Genomic DNA, 14,702 nt, shown 5'->3' with positions numbered 1-14,702 from the left:
CATAAAAGGTATTGCCAGAGCTAGCAGAGAGAATGGAGCAGATCTCAGAGTGACAGAGGAGAGATTGTATATGTTGTAGATGAGGATCAAAGGATTCTAATTATGACTTGGTCATCTAGTCAGTCTCCTTATTTGACAAGTGAGGAAGCTAAAGTTCAAAAAGAAGTCACTTGGCCAAAGTCACACAAATCCTCTGAATCTAGATCCAGTGATCTTAGGAGGGTGGAATAGGGGGAGTCACTGGTTTCTAGACCAATGTTGTCATTGTACCATTCAAAATAAATCACTGATCAAGCAGGAGCCAAAAAGGCAATATGCAAGGCCTACAACGTGATGAGTTAGTGGAGTAGATACAGTCCAGGATTTCCCAGGTACATTTCCTTATGACTTTGTCTCCTCGGGAAAGACCTCCAGGGCATTTTGGTTTGGTCTAATGTTTCATCTTATCAGGTCTGCATTTGGCAAATAGCTCAGTGTTTCAAAGGTTCAAGGCTTATGGAAAAACAAGAATGACTTGGTTAGTGATGAGCTGAACGTCCCAGAATATTATCTGCTTGCCTAGTACCTACCCCCCCCCTCCCCGCACCCAACAAAGGTGAATTCTTTCTCTAGGGAGAAGTATCTGCAGCCAAGGTCAAAGCTTCTTAGTAAATGGTTTTTACTTATCCTTATCTCAGTTATAATATATTATAAGAAATGTTTTCACTTCTAAATAATATTGAGCTACTTAAATTGCCAGAAATTTAAGTTTGCAACTAGAAGCGGAATTCGCTAATGGAGAAGTTGGAGTAATTATCCCATTATTAAAACCAAATAAAGCCCCATGCACAAATACTGTCCCATAGAGCTTTACAGATAAATACCAGAAAGTTGGTGGAGTCATAATTAAATAAGTACAATGAGACACTCACAATGGGAATATTATTATATCAATTAACTCCAAATTTCTCCAAATCCAAAAAGCCCTCCTACAATGTTGATTTCATTATCCTACTGCTAAAATATGTTCTGCTGTTAAATCTAGATTAAAACACATCCCCCCTCCCTACCACCTTTTAAGGTAGCTGGTGATGCATTCGATAGTGCTCTGACCCTGGAGTCAGAAAGACCTAAGCTCAATGTGACCTCAGACCCTTACTAGCTGTGTTACCCTAGGCAAGTCACTTAATCTTTATTTGCCTCAGTTCCTCATCTGTAATATGGGGATAATAATAGCACTAACCTCACAGGATGGCTGTGAGAATCACATGAAATAATATTTGTAAAAGTGCCTGGTACATGTAAGTCAGTGCTATATGAATGTTTATTCTCACTCTTTCCTCTCCCTCTCCCCTGGCTTGGCACCTCTGGGACAACAGGTAACAAGGTTTTATAAGCAGAGGTTTCAAGACTAGAGGTTTGCCCATAGTAAACCACTTCTCTGTGACTCTCAGGTTCCTCATCTATTATAAGTATTATGGGCATTTTATAAATCAGGATGCTGAGGGCCAGAGATGATGAGTGGCTTGCCCATGGTACAAGTGTTAGAGGCAAGATTTGAACCTAGCTGTTCCTGACTCCTTAAATCTTTGAATGAAGTTTTTGCAGTCACATGCAGTGACATCTGCAATGGAATCTTGTACATATGGAATCTTGGTTGAGAAAAGTCTTTTAGGCTGCAATTTCTTTTACTGAGTCAAATGTGTTTGTTTTTCTTGGTAATCAACAAGTAATAGTCATTGAGTGATCTTATATTTTCTATATCTCTCATTCAATTTTGTGACTTTGAAGATATGATTAAATGCAGATAATTATCTACAAAAGTCTGCCTGTTCCCTTCTTGTATCTTCAACAAGGACATCCTTTATGTGGGCACAGAGCATTGTGCAAAGATAAAAAAGCAGGTATATGGTTCATTGAATGCTAAACTCTTTCCTGAGTAAATGATGGGATTAAGATATAGAAGATCACCTGATTCACCCTCATCATTAGTTAAATTATTTTGCCAAACAGCTGGTAAGCAACATCTCAGGATCTGAACCCCGTTCAAATCCTATACTATGCCATGCTGCCTCTCACTCACTTATCTTAGTAATAAACAGTACCACCTGGGCTATTTTCTTATCTTTCAGAATCTTCTCTTTGGAGTCTTTTCAAGACCAATCCCTGAATGCTCTTACAGTTTTCATTTCCAAAATGGACTTCTTCTTTCTGTAACTGATCAGGCATTGTCAAGTATAACAGATAAAAGAATATGAACTGCATCGATCCTCATGGCAACCTCTTTGTTTACGATCATCCTAAGTCCTGCAGATGACCATGGGTGTGGAGAGAGTATGAAGACTGCTCCCCCAAAGTGTACTGGTCCACTCTCTACTCATGCCTACAAAGGTGAGATGACCAAGCGTCCCAGGAATGATGTCATGTGTCGCCTCTCAGAAGAGGATAAAACCAACTCTTCCCACTCCTTTGTCCCTTCAAAGAGAACCCATGAGCCATTTTTACATTTAGCTTCAACTTTTTACGATCTTCTAATTTATAGTGAAAACCAAAACACGGGCTTGTGCTTCAGTCTGTCCAGAGCTTTATCCACTATTAAATAATGGATAAACATCACAAGAGTACAGATGCACAGTTATGCTAGTGTTTGTAAATGGGATCAAAGCCAGGGTGTCCATGGTACTCTTCTGCCACCCTCCTAGGATTCTGCTGCTGTAGCTGTTGAAGTGGGAGAGCATCACACACTCATGGCAGTCACTGGTGTCTGTTTTATGGGTCTCTGAGGTCAAAACATTAATTACTTGGTAGTCAGCTTTCTGGTGATGAGCTTTACTACAGGCTCTCAGGTAATAAATCCTGGCTATTGCTGTGACTGTACCCCATGCCTTTCCACTTTGGCACAACAAGCAGAGACATCTATTTTACTGGCATAGCCTTCAAGAACCAAGGGTCAGTCACCTCTATGATATGATAAGACAGTGAGGTAGAATTTTTGTAGAGGTGGATCTGTACAATGGGAATGATATATATATATATATATATATATATATATATATTTATTTTTTTTTTTACCAGCTACACAGGATGGATATGAGAAAAGCACAATGCAAACTCTGAAGAACTATGTAAATGTCAACTATTGTTATTTTGAGGCTTATCCTCCCCCTGGGAAATTTGACTAGTCACTTCCCAGGCAGGGGAAGCATCCTTTTTGAGCAAAGGGGCTACATAATGCTCAGAAGCTACAGTGTACTATTTCAGTATTTTGACTTCCAAAATGAAGTTCCTGCCCTCATGGAATCTTCAATCTAGGCGGAAAGGTGATAAGCCCAAATGAATGTAAAACAAAGAGTAGCTGGATAAGGGCAAAAGACAGGTATCAACTTCATAGTGGGAGAGGATACTACCATTTGGAATGGGGGTGGGAAGACATCATGGAAAAGGGAGCATCTGAGCTAGGCCTTGACTCACTCATAGGACTTCATCAAGTACACATTTTTGTTCTTGCTCAGTCACTCAGCTGTGTCTGGCTCTTCGTGACCCCATGGACTATCACTTGCCAGGCCCTTCTATCCTCCAAAATCTCCTGAAGTCTGTCCAAGTTCATGATAGTACACATTAGAGGAAGATATTTGAGGAATAAGGATCACTATGAATTAGGCAAAGCATGGCACATGTTTAAGAAATGATGGGCAGTCTGTTTTGCCTTAAGCAGAGGGACATTAAGGGGAAATAGGAGATCTGCCTCCAAACTAACATCATGTATTTCTTGAGGAGCTCAAAGGCCCCCAAACCTCAATTTACCTATTCCATAAGCCTGAAATAAAGATCAAAAAATAAAATAATAGAATCTCAGAGTCAGAAGGGACCTTGAAGGCTATCTAATAGAGCCTCTATTTAATATAGGTAGGTATCCCCTCGATCACATTTATGATAAGTGGCCTTCCAGCCTCTGTTTGAACACAAGTATTTGCTATCTCCCAAGGCAGCCCAGTCAAGACTTGGAAAGGTCCAATTGTTAAGAAATCCTTCCTTATATGGAATAAAAAATCTGCCTCTCTATAACTTCCACAGCTGAATAAGTCTAATCTCTCCTCTTCATGACAGCATTTCAAATATTTGAAGACAGCTATCATGTCCCCCCTAAGTCTTCTCTTTCCCATGCCAAATGTGGTTTTGTGTATAAATCTATGGAAATGACTCCAAGACAAGCTATTTAATCATAATTTTCCATTCATGTAAAGGCCCAAATAGACATATCATTCTGGCAACCCATTTACATTGCCAAATGGTACTTCAACTCCCAGTGGAATTTTTTCCCCAGATGCAACCTCTTTCCTTCTCCCAACCCCCAACCTTCCAAAAAGTAACAACCAGCAACGTCTCCATGTTAAGGACAGATTTTGGGGGAAAAACCCATAAATACAGTTTGGACATTCATAGGTTAAACTGTATTTCTTTATAAGCAAAGTTGCTTTGAGGTCAGAGATCTTCCTTTAGGGGATTCAAGTGTTACCCTTGCCTACCCACATTCTCTTTCCCCAAAGATGATTCTGTTTTTATAGAGGATATTGGACCTATAGCCGCTTACAAAGGTAAAGTAAACAGTGGGGAGTGGATATTGCCTGCTGCCAAGATGCTGATTCTATATGCTTTCTTGCCAGGGTAGATTCTTTTGGGGGAGATAAAGGAGAAAGAAGGGGAGTGTCTTGCAGCTTCTTACAAGCATCTTGTTCAACACTGCCTTCTCAAAAGCTTTTCTCTGGGATGAGAACAATGATGCTTTAAAGGAGTAATTAAGCCAGTGTCATTTCATCATATCTATACCTAGCTGAAATCCAACTTCAGTGAAAGGAGGTTTTGAAAGAATCAAAGAGAAGGAAGAGAAAAGGGAGTGGGAGTTGTGGATCAACCTAAACAAAACAAGTGAGCCTTTAGACTAGAGCTAGACCCCACCTCTGCTTCCCTCTTCTGCCCCTCCAGTGTCAGGAACAGGCTGCACAAAAGATTGGAAAGGAGGAACGTAAACGGGAAAATTTACCATAGAGTATTATAATTTTATTTGAAACTTGGAAGGATAGATATTTTGCCCAGACTGTTTCTTCTATTTATAGCATAATAACATTGTAAATTTTAGTTTCTGTATAGAGAGTCATAGAATTACAGATTTAAAGCTCAAAGGTACCTCAGAGATCATCTACTCCAAAAATATTCACTTTTTTCATGTGAGGAAACCAAGGTCCAGAGAGGTTGGGTGATAATAATGAGACAACATAATAAAATCTGTGGGATGCATTAAAGGCAGTTCTTAGGGGAAGTTTTATATCCCTGAGTGCATATGTGATTAAATTAGAGAAAAGGGAGCTCAATGAATTGGGCATGCAATTAAAAAACCTAGAAAAAGAACAAATTCAGAGAGGTTGGGTGACTTGCCTAAGGCCACACAGCTAATATATGTTACAGAGCTGGGATCTGAACCAGGACTACTGCCCCAAATTCAGTATTCCTTCCACTACACTTTGTCTACTATAGTGTAAAAGAAAATGGACAAGGAATCAGGAATTCTGGGTTCTAGTTGAAGCTCTGCCTTCAAGCTATTAAGCTGAACACTTAATAGTCATGACTCAGAGACCTCAAAAGTATCATTGTGAGGTGGGGACACTTGGGGAGATCATGAAAGTGACTTCTGCAACAAGTGCTACTCACAGAAAATATCTACCCATTTCATATTTCTCAATCATATCTATAGTTTTTGACAGAGACACACACAAAAGAACAGGGAAAGGTGAGGACCAAAGATGCAGCTATCCTTGACTTTGTTGCACAAAGTTATCATCCTCCAAACCCCTTCCATATCCCTCTGTTCCCAGACCTCATGTGGCACACGGCATTTCCCAACACACAAGACTTCCCCAGAGACAGACAGGGAACAGATAGTCGCCTAGCAACAACAGACCCCCAAAGGTACGCTGCTCTGGCAGTGAGCTCTCAGCCGGCTCTCTCTTCCTCCTTTCTCTCTTCACCTCACATCTCAACCATTGCAGGTCTATTACTGCAGCATAACGAAAACACAACAACTGTCACAGCCAGTGTTTAGATAGCACTTTAAGGTTTGCAAAGCCCCTTTTACACGGCTTATCTCATTTGATCCTCTCAACAGCCCTGGGAGACAGGTGCCATTATTATCCCCATTTTAAAGATAACAAAACTGAGGCTTAGGGAGCTTAAGTTACTTGGTCATGATTATATAGCAAATAAGTGTCTAAGGCAGGATTTGAACCCAGGTCTTTGAAAGCCTTAAAAAGTGCTGTATAAATACTAGTTGTTTTTCTTCGCTTCCTCCTCCTTTTTCTCCTTCTTGTTCTTCCTTCTTTTCTTTTTTCCTTCTCCATCTTCTTCCCTCTTTTTTATTATTTCACTACAGTGTACTTCTTTCCAGTACCATACTTTCTAGAAATCACTTAGCTGAAAAGATAAAAACAACAACTCCATGACTCAAGCTTTGCTTGAAGAATGGATTGAGAGGTTTTGCCTAGGACAAATGCTATCAGGCACAAACCTAATATCTACTGGTTAGACTAGTTAAGAGGACAACCTTAATTTGCTTCTAGCCTGTGGATCAGCCATGTCTGCTTTCCCTCTGTCTGCTGAATACCTTCTTCCCTTCACGCAGGAATAAGATCAAGTTTCTAGTCAAGTAGGCACATCTGTACCTACACTCCAGCACAAACTCCTGTTATCTAGGACTGCTTGCAGATGTGGGAGGTTGACAGAGTTGGCTATATAGAATTTCCACATCAGAATGGACCCCAAAAGGAAAATTCTGGGTATGGGTGGATATTCATTCACAGGCATTACTGGGGTCAGAGTGTTGAACCCCTCTGTGACTCAACCCTAAGTTTGGATGTCTATGGTTTTCTGAATTCCCCTAATTAGACATATTAACCTGTTCTATCAGCACTACTCCTCTTCTCATTGTGACATGTCCTCCGTGTCTCAAATCCTTGGTTATAGTGCCTACAGAAAGATCTCCTTTCTGGATATGCTGTTTTGACCCTACCCCATTGCCAATAGCCTTTCTAGTCTGACCCAGACCTCTGTCCCCCAAAAGATCCCACCCTTGTTCAATTATTCAAAACCCTAAAAGTTGCCCTATGATTGTGAAGCCAATGGCTCCATTTATACCAGTGGGCAAAACTTGTAATCTCTTTTTACCAATTAGAAGGCAATTTGACACTTTCTTGAAGGGAAGCAAATAATATTTTTCCTCTGGAATCTCTAGCTCTTCATTTCTCTAATTTATAGCTAAAAAGAAAAGTAATAGTACATATGGCAAGGATGTCACAGAATCAAACATTTCCAGAGTTGGAAGGGACATTGGTAGTCATCTAGTCAACCCATAATTGACAAAGAATTCCCACTACTACACACTGGATAAGTGGGTGACAGAGCCTCTATAGCCCAAGGCAGCCCATCTAACATTTGGATGGCTCTAATTCTTGGGAAACATTTCCTGAGAGTAAGCCTAAATTTGCCTGTTTTTGACTTCCAGCCATGGCTCCTAGTTTGTGCCCTCGGGACAAAGTCCAATCCCCCTTCCAGGGATGCAGCTTTAATAATTTGAATAGTTATCGCGTCATGCCTCATCCCAGCTCTTCTCCATACTCCAACCTCATCAGTCTTTGTTACATCTCTCATAGTCTCATAGCTTCCTTCTGTCCTCTGATGCTATCACCATTCTGCCATTCTAGCACAGAACCTGACGACATCCTCACCTCACATCTTAACTTCTGCAATAGCCTGAGGTTGGTTTTTCTGCCTCAAGTCTTTCCCCACTCCACTCAGCTGCCAAACTCATCTTACCAAAGCACAGGTCAAATTACATCATCTCCTCCATTCAACAAACTCTCATGGCTCCCTATAGCCTCTAGGATCAAATATCTACTTGGCTTCTAAAGCCTTCCATGGCCTGGCCCTTCCTATGTTACCAGTCTTCTTAACACCCTCCAACCTGGACTCTGCCCCCACATACCTTGTAATAGAGTGATACTGGCCTCCTCGCTGTTCCTTAGTCACAATACTCGGTCTCCAGGCTCCAGGCATTTTTATTGGCTGTCCCCAGTGCCTGGAACCCTCTCCCTCCTCTTCTCTGGCTCCTGGCTGCCCTGGCTTCTTTCTAATCTCAACTAAAGGCCTATCTTTTACAAGAAGTCTTTTGTAGGCTTCCTTAATCTAAGTGCCTTCCCTAGGACGTTATCTCCAATTTACCCTACGTACAGCCATCCTGTATGTACAGAGTTGCTTGCATCTGGTCCCTCTCATCATCCTGTGATACCTGACAGCAGGCACAGGTTTTTTTTCCTTTTCTTTGTATCCCCAGCAGTTAGTACAATGTCTGGCACATAGTAGGTCTTTAACAAATGCTTATTGACTAACTGAAAACATCATATACAGGAACATTAAAATTCACTATAATGACCAATTTTGGTCCAACCAAGAACATATACCCATCCAAGAAGAGAGACAAGGGCCCATGGAAGAAGAATGTCATATATTGCAGTCATTTTATTTTCTGTTACAAGGGAATTTGCAGTTGAAATATAACTAGAGTATAGAAAACAAAAGGCATCAATAAAAATTTTTTAAAAATAATGATAATGCACATTCGTATATATCATTAAGACCAATGATATGCCTTCTCCACAATATACCCATGAGATACACAGTGTAGGTAATATTTGTGCCATTTTGTGGATGAGCTAACTTAGGCTAAGAAAGGTTAGCTGATTTGCTAAAGGTCATACATCTAGGAAATAAAAGAGTGAGGATATGAACCCAGTTCTTCTGACTCCCAATCTTAGTACTTGAAAAAAAATTGGTCTATGTCAGCACAAATACATCTAGGATAGAGCACAGATAGACGACAAGCTGGTCCCAGAGTAGGAGAGTGGGCTGGAATGCCTTTGGGAAATTTTAAAGTTCCAAGCTTCCCATGAAAGCCAAGGTCCATCTTTTTAATATTAATATTCTATCAATGCTTCTAAAATGTCAGCAAATACGATATTCCATGAATCAAAAAGTGAGCACCACACAGAGGGCAATGGAGAGGCATGTGTATGTGTGTGTGTGTGGGGGGGGGGTCCTGAGTAAACTGCAAGATACAACCCATGGAGAACTTTGAAAAAGAATGAGTAAATGATGTCATCAAGGAAATGACTATATAAATAAAGAGATAGGGAGACCATATTTTAGTCCTGGGCCTGCCACTAACCAGTTGTGTGACTGTGAGCAACTCACTTCACCTTTATGCATCTCGGTTTCCTCCACCTGTAAAGCTATGTGGTACAGTGCTGGGTCTGGAGTCAGGAAGATCTGAGGCCAAGCTAGTCTTAGTTACTTACTAGATTTGTGATCCTGAGCAAATCACTTAACTAACCTCTTTCTATCTTAGTTCCCTTATCTGTGAAATGGGGATAATAATAACACCCAGCCTCCAAGGTAGATAGAAGAATAAAATGACATAATATTTGTAAAACATTTTGCAAACCTCACAATACTACATACATTTTGTTATTGTTAAGTCAAAGTCATTTCAAGTGTGTCTGACTCTTCATGATGCCATTTGGTAAAATTTTTACCAAAAATTTACCATTTTTTGGTAAAGATAATAGAGTGGTTTGCCATTTCCTTCTCCAGCTCATTTTACAGAGGCTTGCTGCTGTTTGTCCTTTGTTCTTGAAGTCAAATAGCAGTAAGTGACTTCCAGGGTCACACAGCTAGTAAGTCTCTGATGCTGGATTTGAACTCAAGGAGACAAGTCTTCCTGACTCCAGGCCTGGCACCCTATCCACTGTGCCATCCAGCACTACATAAATGTGAGTTATTATTGTGATCAAATAATGGGGAGTGATTCTAGATGGTCACTAAAGGTGCTCTAGAACTTTATGATGTAAAGAGAGAATCTATGATTCTTTCAGTCTTGATTCTGTTCTCTTTGGTTTTAGCTGTCTTTTCCAGTGTTGTTTCTCACTCATATTTGATAAGCACCTTCTTATGTCACAGCTAAAATATATTGAACAGCATGGTCTCATAGGAAAAAGCTCTATAGCACTCCAAGAGAGACCCACAGGGGTTTTGGATTCACAAGGAAGTGTTCATCTATACTTATTGGGAATGATTGTTTAACCAGTCATAGGTAGGCTAAACTCTGCTATTCTTTGGTCAACATTTCACCATCTTAACTACAGGAATGTTAGAGAAGATTGTCAAATGTTTTACTGAAGTCAAGATATGGTAGGTTTACCTCATGTACTTCCTTTTAAGATTTTCATATGGTTATCTGCCAGTTTTCATAATCCTTATCTTGATAATAATTCTGCTATACACAGAGATAAGAAAGGCACTGAAAACTATTATCACATGCGGCTAGGAGAGAATATATTATCTCTGTGTCCCCCACAGAGCCTGGCACAGTGTTTCCTACATAGCAGAAGCTCAATACATATCTGTTAAGTGAATGAAGAGGCATATATCCAAATGGAAAAAAGAAACTGGGCTAGAAACCAGGAAATCTATGTCACCACTCAGAGAGAGACTTTAGAAGAATGACCTTACCAACATCTTGTAAACTGGAGATAACTGTGCTTCTATTCTGACCAAATGGGCTTGTTGTCAAGGGATATGATCATTGGGTTCAATTTTCCCTTTTACATGTAGAAAAACTGTTAGCAATGAGCCTTCCCAGGTATGGAGAGAAGCTGGATCTATGGACAATGAAGTACTGGGATTCTTTACTTGGTCAAAGAAGAATTTCTACAACTAGACAATTCTATGTGTCTTGACCCCAGATGCCTTCTATACGGGCAGATTGAACTGCATCTTGGATGCATACCAAGTAAGATTCCTAGAGTCTTTTGTTACTAGCAAATTATATACTTTTCAACCTTCAGATAAACATTCTACTTGTATATTACTAGTATATGGATTTTTCAATGACTGCCTAATTTGGATAGTTTGTATATTAACAAATTCAGGGAGGTTTGCAGATAAGTCTCATTTTGCATAAAAATAATAATTATTAATAATAGTTAGAATTTATATAGTACTTACAGGTTTGCAAAACACTTTACATATATTATCTCATTTGATCCTCAAAACAATCCTAAAAAGTAGGTGCTATTATTATTATTGCTGTTTTACAGATAAGGAAACTGAGCAGATGGAGGTTAAGTTACTTGCCCAGGGTCCAACAGTTTGTATGTGTTTGAGGTTGAAATTGAACTCAGATCTTCCTGACTCCAGGTACAGCATTTTTTTCACTATGTCACCTAGAAAAGACACATATTTTGAATATCCACCTGTAAAACAGATTTCTAGGGGGAAAAAATCCCATTTTCTCACTGATTTCCATCTAGATTATTTATTCTTATCTTACATTGATTAAAACACCTTAAATGAGATGTCTTCTGATTGCCTCTTGTGATCAAATAATTTTAAATTTAAGTTTCCCATGCAAATGATGGTTTTTAAAAGGTAACATGCTATGTTAAGAGATATATCAAATTTCATGAAGAAGTTGTATCAGAAGCACCTTGTTTACCTGACCCTGTGTTAGGGCTTTTGGTAAGGGAAATATCAGTGAAGTGTGATGGTATAAATAAAACAAAGTTATCATTGATAACTATATGAAATGAACATTGGACATAGTAGGTGTTTCAGAAGTATTTCTTAGGGCAGCAGTGAAGCCAGGATAGTGTAGTAAAGACTAGGATATGTCTGAATTCTTTCAAATTCCCCTACAAGCAATATTAAAATAACACCTCAAAATGAATTCTGGAGCAGCAGAACCAACAAAAAGACAAGGTGAGACAATTTTCTAGCCTAAGACAACTTAGAAGGTGGACAGGAAAGGTCTGTCTCACTGAGGTGAGAGCAGAGAACAATCCAGTGCAGGCTTCACCAGCAAAGTCAACAGAAGGTCTTAGGGACTACTGAATCTGTGATAACAGTAGCTTCTGGAGCTCTCAGTCCACAGAGCATAAAGGGTTAGACAGCTAGTCAGAAGGATATTACAGGAGACCCTTTGCTGGCACTGGGAACAGGATTCTATTGCAGTGGTTCTGGGATGCAGTCCCAGGGCAAAGAGGAGAACTAGCAGGAGCAGGGACCCTAATCACAGTTCTAGGGTGGAAAAGTACTTATGGTCGCTCACAGACCAGAGCACAAGCCAGGAGAGTAGTGACCACACTTCTCTTTAGATCATACCTCACCTTGGAAGAAGTGAAAACTTGCAGACCCCCACAACTAGCTCTGAAAACTTCACGAAAAGCCTGAAGCTTGAGACAGTGCCCCCTACATCCTAGGAAGAGAATCCAACTTTAACAGAGAAAATGAAAACAAAAACTCAGAAAATATTGAAGTCAAAATAGCTACATACAGAGCCTGAAAAAAGAGTGTGAACTGATCTCAGGACCAAAAAGAATTCCTGGAAGAGCTCAAAAAAAGAGTTTTAAAAATCAAATGAGAGTAGTAGTGCTAAAATTAGGAAAGGAAATGAGAATGAAGCAAGATAATCATGAAAAAAAGAGAGTCAACTTTTTGGTAAAGAAGGCACAAAAAATGGAAGAAAATAACACCTTAAAAGACAGAATAGGGGGGTGGCTAGGTGGTGCAGTGAGTAGAGCATTGGCCCTGGAGTTAGGAGGACCTGGGTTTGGATCTGGCCTCAGACACTTGACACACACAAAAAACTAGCCATGTGACCTTGGTCAAGTCACTTAACCCCAATTACCCTACCCTCCCCCTTCCAAAAAAAAATTAAAAATCCATTTAAGAGACAAACTCCTCAAAAAGTAGAATTGGCCAAATGGAAAAAGAGGTATTCACTGAATAAAATAACCACTTTAAAAGTAGACAAATGGTAAAGGAAGTACAAAGGCTCACTGAGTAATAGTTCAGTAATAAATAATAAAAATTATAATAATAAATAATTACTTAAAAATCAGAATTGGGCAAATGAAAGCTAATGATTCCTTAAGACATCAAGAAACAATAAAACAAAATCAAAAGAATGAAAAAAAAATTAGAGGAAAATTTGACACATTTTCATAGAAAAAACAACTAACCTCCCTGAAAGCCATGATCAAAAAAAAAAGGGCCTAGATATAACATTTCAAAAGTTATCAAGAAAATTGCCCTGATATCCTAGGATCAGTAGGTAAAATACAAACTGAGAGAATCCACTGATCACCTCCTGAAAGGGATCTCAAAATAAAAACTCCCAGGAATATTATAGCCAAATTACAGAGCTCCCAGGTCAAGGAAAAAATATTGTAGTTGTCAAAAAAAGAAACAATTCAAATATCATGGAGCTGCAGTCAGGATGACACCAGATTTGGTTTTTAAATTAAAGGATTAGAAGGTTTGGAATATGACATTCTCGAGGGCAAAGGAGCTAGGGTTATAACTAAGAATCACCTACCCAGTAAAACAGAGTATAATCTTCAGGTGGAAAAATGGACATTTAATAAAACTGAGGGCTTTTAAGCATTCTTGATGGAAAGACCAGAGCTGAATGGAAATTTTTAATTTTCAAGTACAAGACTCAAGAGAATCATAAAAAGGTAAAGAGGAAAGGGGAATCATAACGGATCGCATAAGGTTAAACTATTTACATTCCTATATGGGAAAGTGATCATTTTAACTCCTAAGAATTTTATCATTACTAGGGCAGTTAGAAGGAGTGTACATAGATGGAAGGCATGGATGTTAGTTGACTATGATGGAATGAAATAAAAAAAATTAAGGAGTAGGAAAAACACATACTGGGAGAAGGAAGAAGTGAGAGATAGAGTGGGGTAAATTATCTCACATAAAAGAGGCACAAAAGAACTTTTACAGTAGATGGAAAATGGGAAGATGGGGGAGACCGGAGGGCAATACTTGACCTTTACTCTCATCAGAATTGGTTCAAAGAGGGAATAACATAAACACTCAGTTGGGTATAGAAACTTATCTTGCTCTTCAAAGGGGGATAAAAGACAAAAGGGGATGATAGAAAGGAGGGCAGATTTGGAGAGGCAGTGGTAAGGAGCAAAATATTTTTGTGGAGGGACAGGGAGAGAGAGGGAGAAGTATAAAAAGGTGGGGAAGCAGGATGGAAAAATATATAACTTTGAATATGAATGAGATTAACTCACCCATAAAATGGAAGAGATAGCAGAATGAAATAAAAAAACAGAATTCTACAATATGTTGTTTACAATAAACACACTCAAAGCAGAGAGACACACACTGAGTAAAGTTAAGGAACTAGAAGAAAATATATTATGTTTCGGCTGAAGAAAAGAAAAGAGCAGGTGTAGCAATAATGATCTCAGACAAAGCAAAAATATATCTAATTAAAAGAGACAAGGAAGGAAATTATATCTTGCTAAAAGAAACTATAGAAAATGAAGTAAAATCAATACTAAACATATGCACCAAATGGTACATAACATCCAAATTCTTAAAGGAAAAATTAAATGAGTTATAGGAGGAAACATATAAAGCTATACTAGTGGGGAAACTCAACTTTCCCAATTTAGGACCAGATAAATATAACCAAGAAATAAAAAAGAGAGAATTTAAGGAAATGAATAGAATTTTTAAAAAGTGTATATGATAGACCTCTGGAGAAAAATGAAAGGGAATATAACAAAATATACCTTTTCCCAAGAGGTACA

The 14,702-nt window shown here is 39.0% G+C and overlaps 1 long non-coding RNA gene across 1 annotated transcript in view; it reads left to right on the top strand.

The window, feature by feature from the left end:
* Positions 1-2,594, top strand: part of LOC138152014 (uncharacterized) — a 36,191-nt gene extending 33,597 nt beyond the window's left edge. Inside the window, exon 2 of the long non-coding RNA XR_011165994.1 lies at positions 2,112-2,594. This is a non-coding gene — a long non-coding RNA (uncharacterized lncRNA). The remainder of the gene's footprint in view (positions 1-2,111) is intronic.
* Positions 2,595-14,702: the final 12,108 nt, after the last annotated feature.

The sequence above is a fragment of the Petaurus breviceps genome, unplaced genomic scaffold (assembly GCF_028583685.1).
Source record: "Petaurus breviceps papuanus isolate PSGF00001 unplaced genomic scaffold, PetGlider_PUasm1.0 90919, whole genome shotgun sequence".
NCBI classification, from domain to species: Eukaryota; Metazoa; Chordata; class Mammalia; order Diprotodontia; family Petauridae; genus Petaurus; species Petaurus breviceps.
Note: the sequence above shows the minus strand (reverse complement) of the source record. Positions and strands in the feature narration are given on the sequence as shown.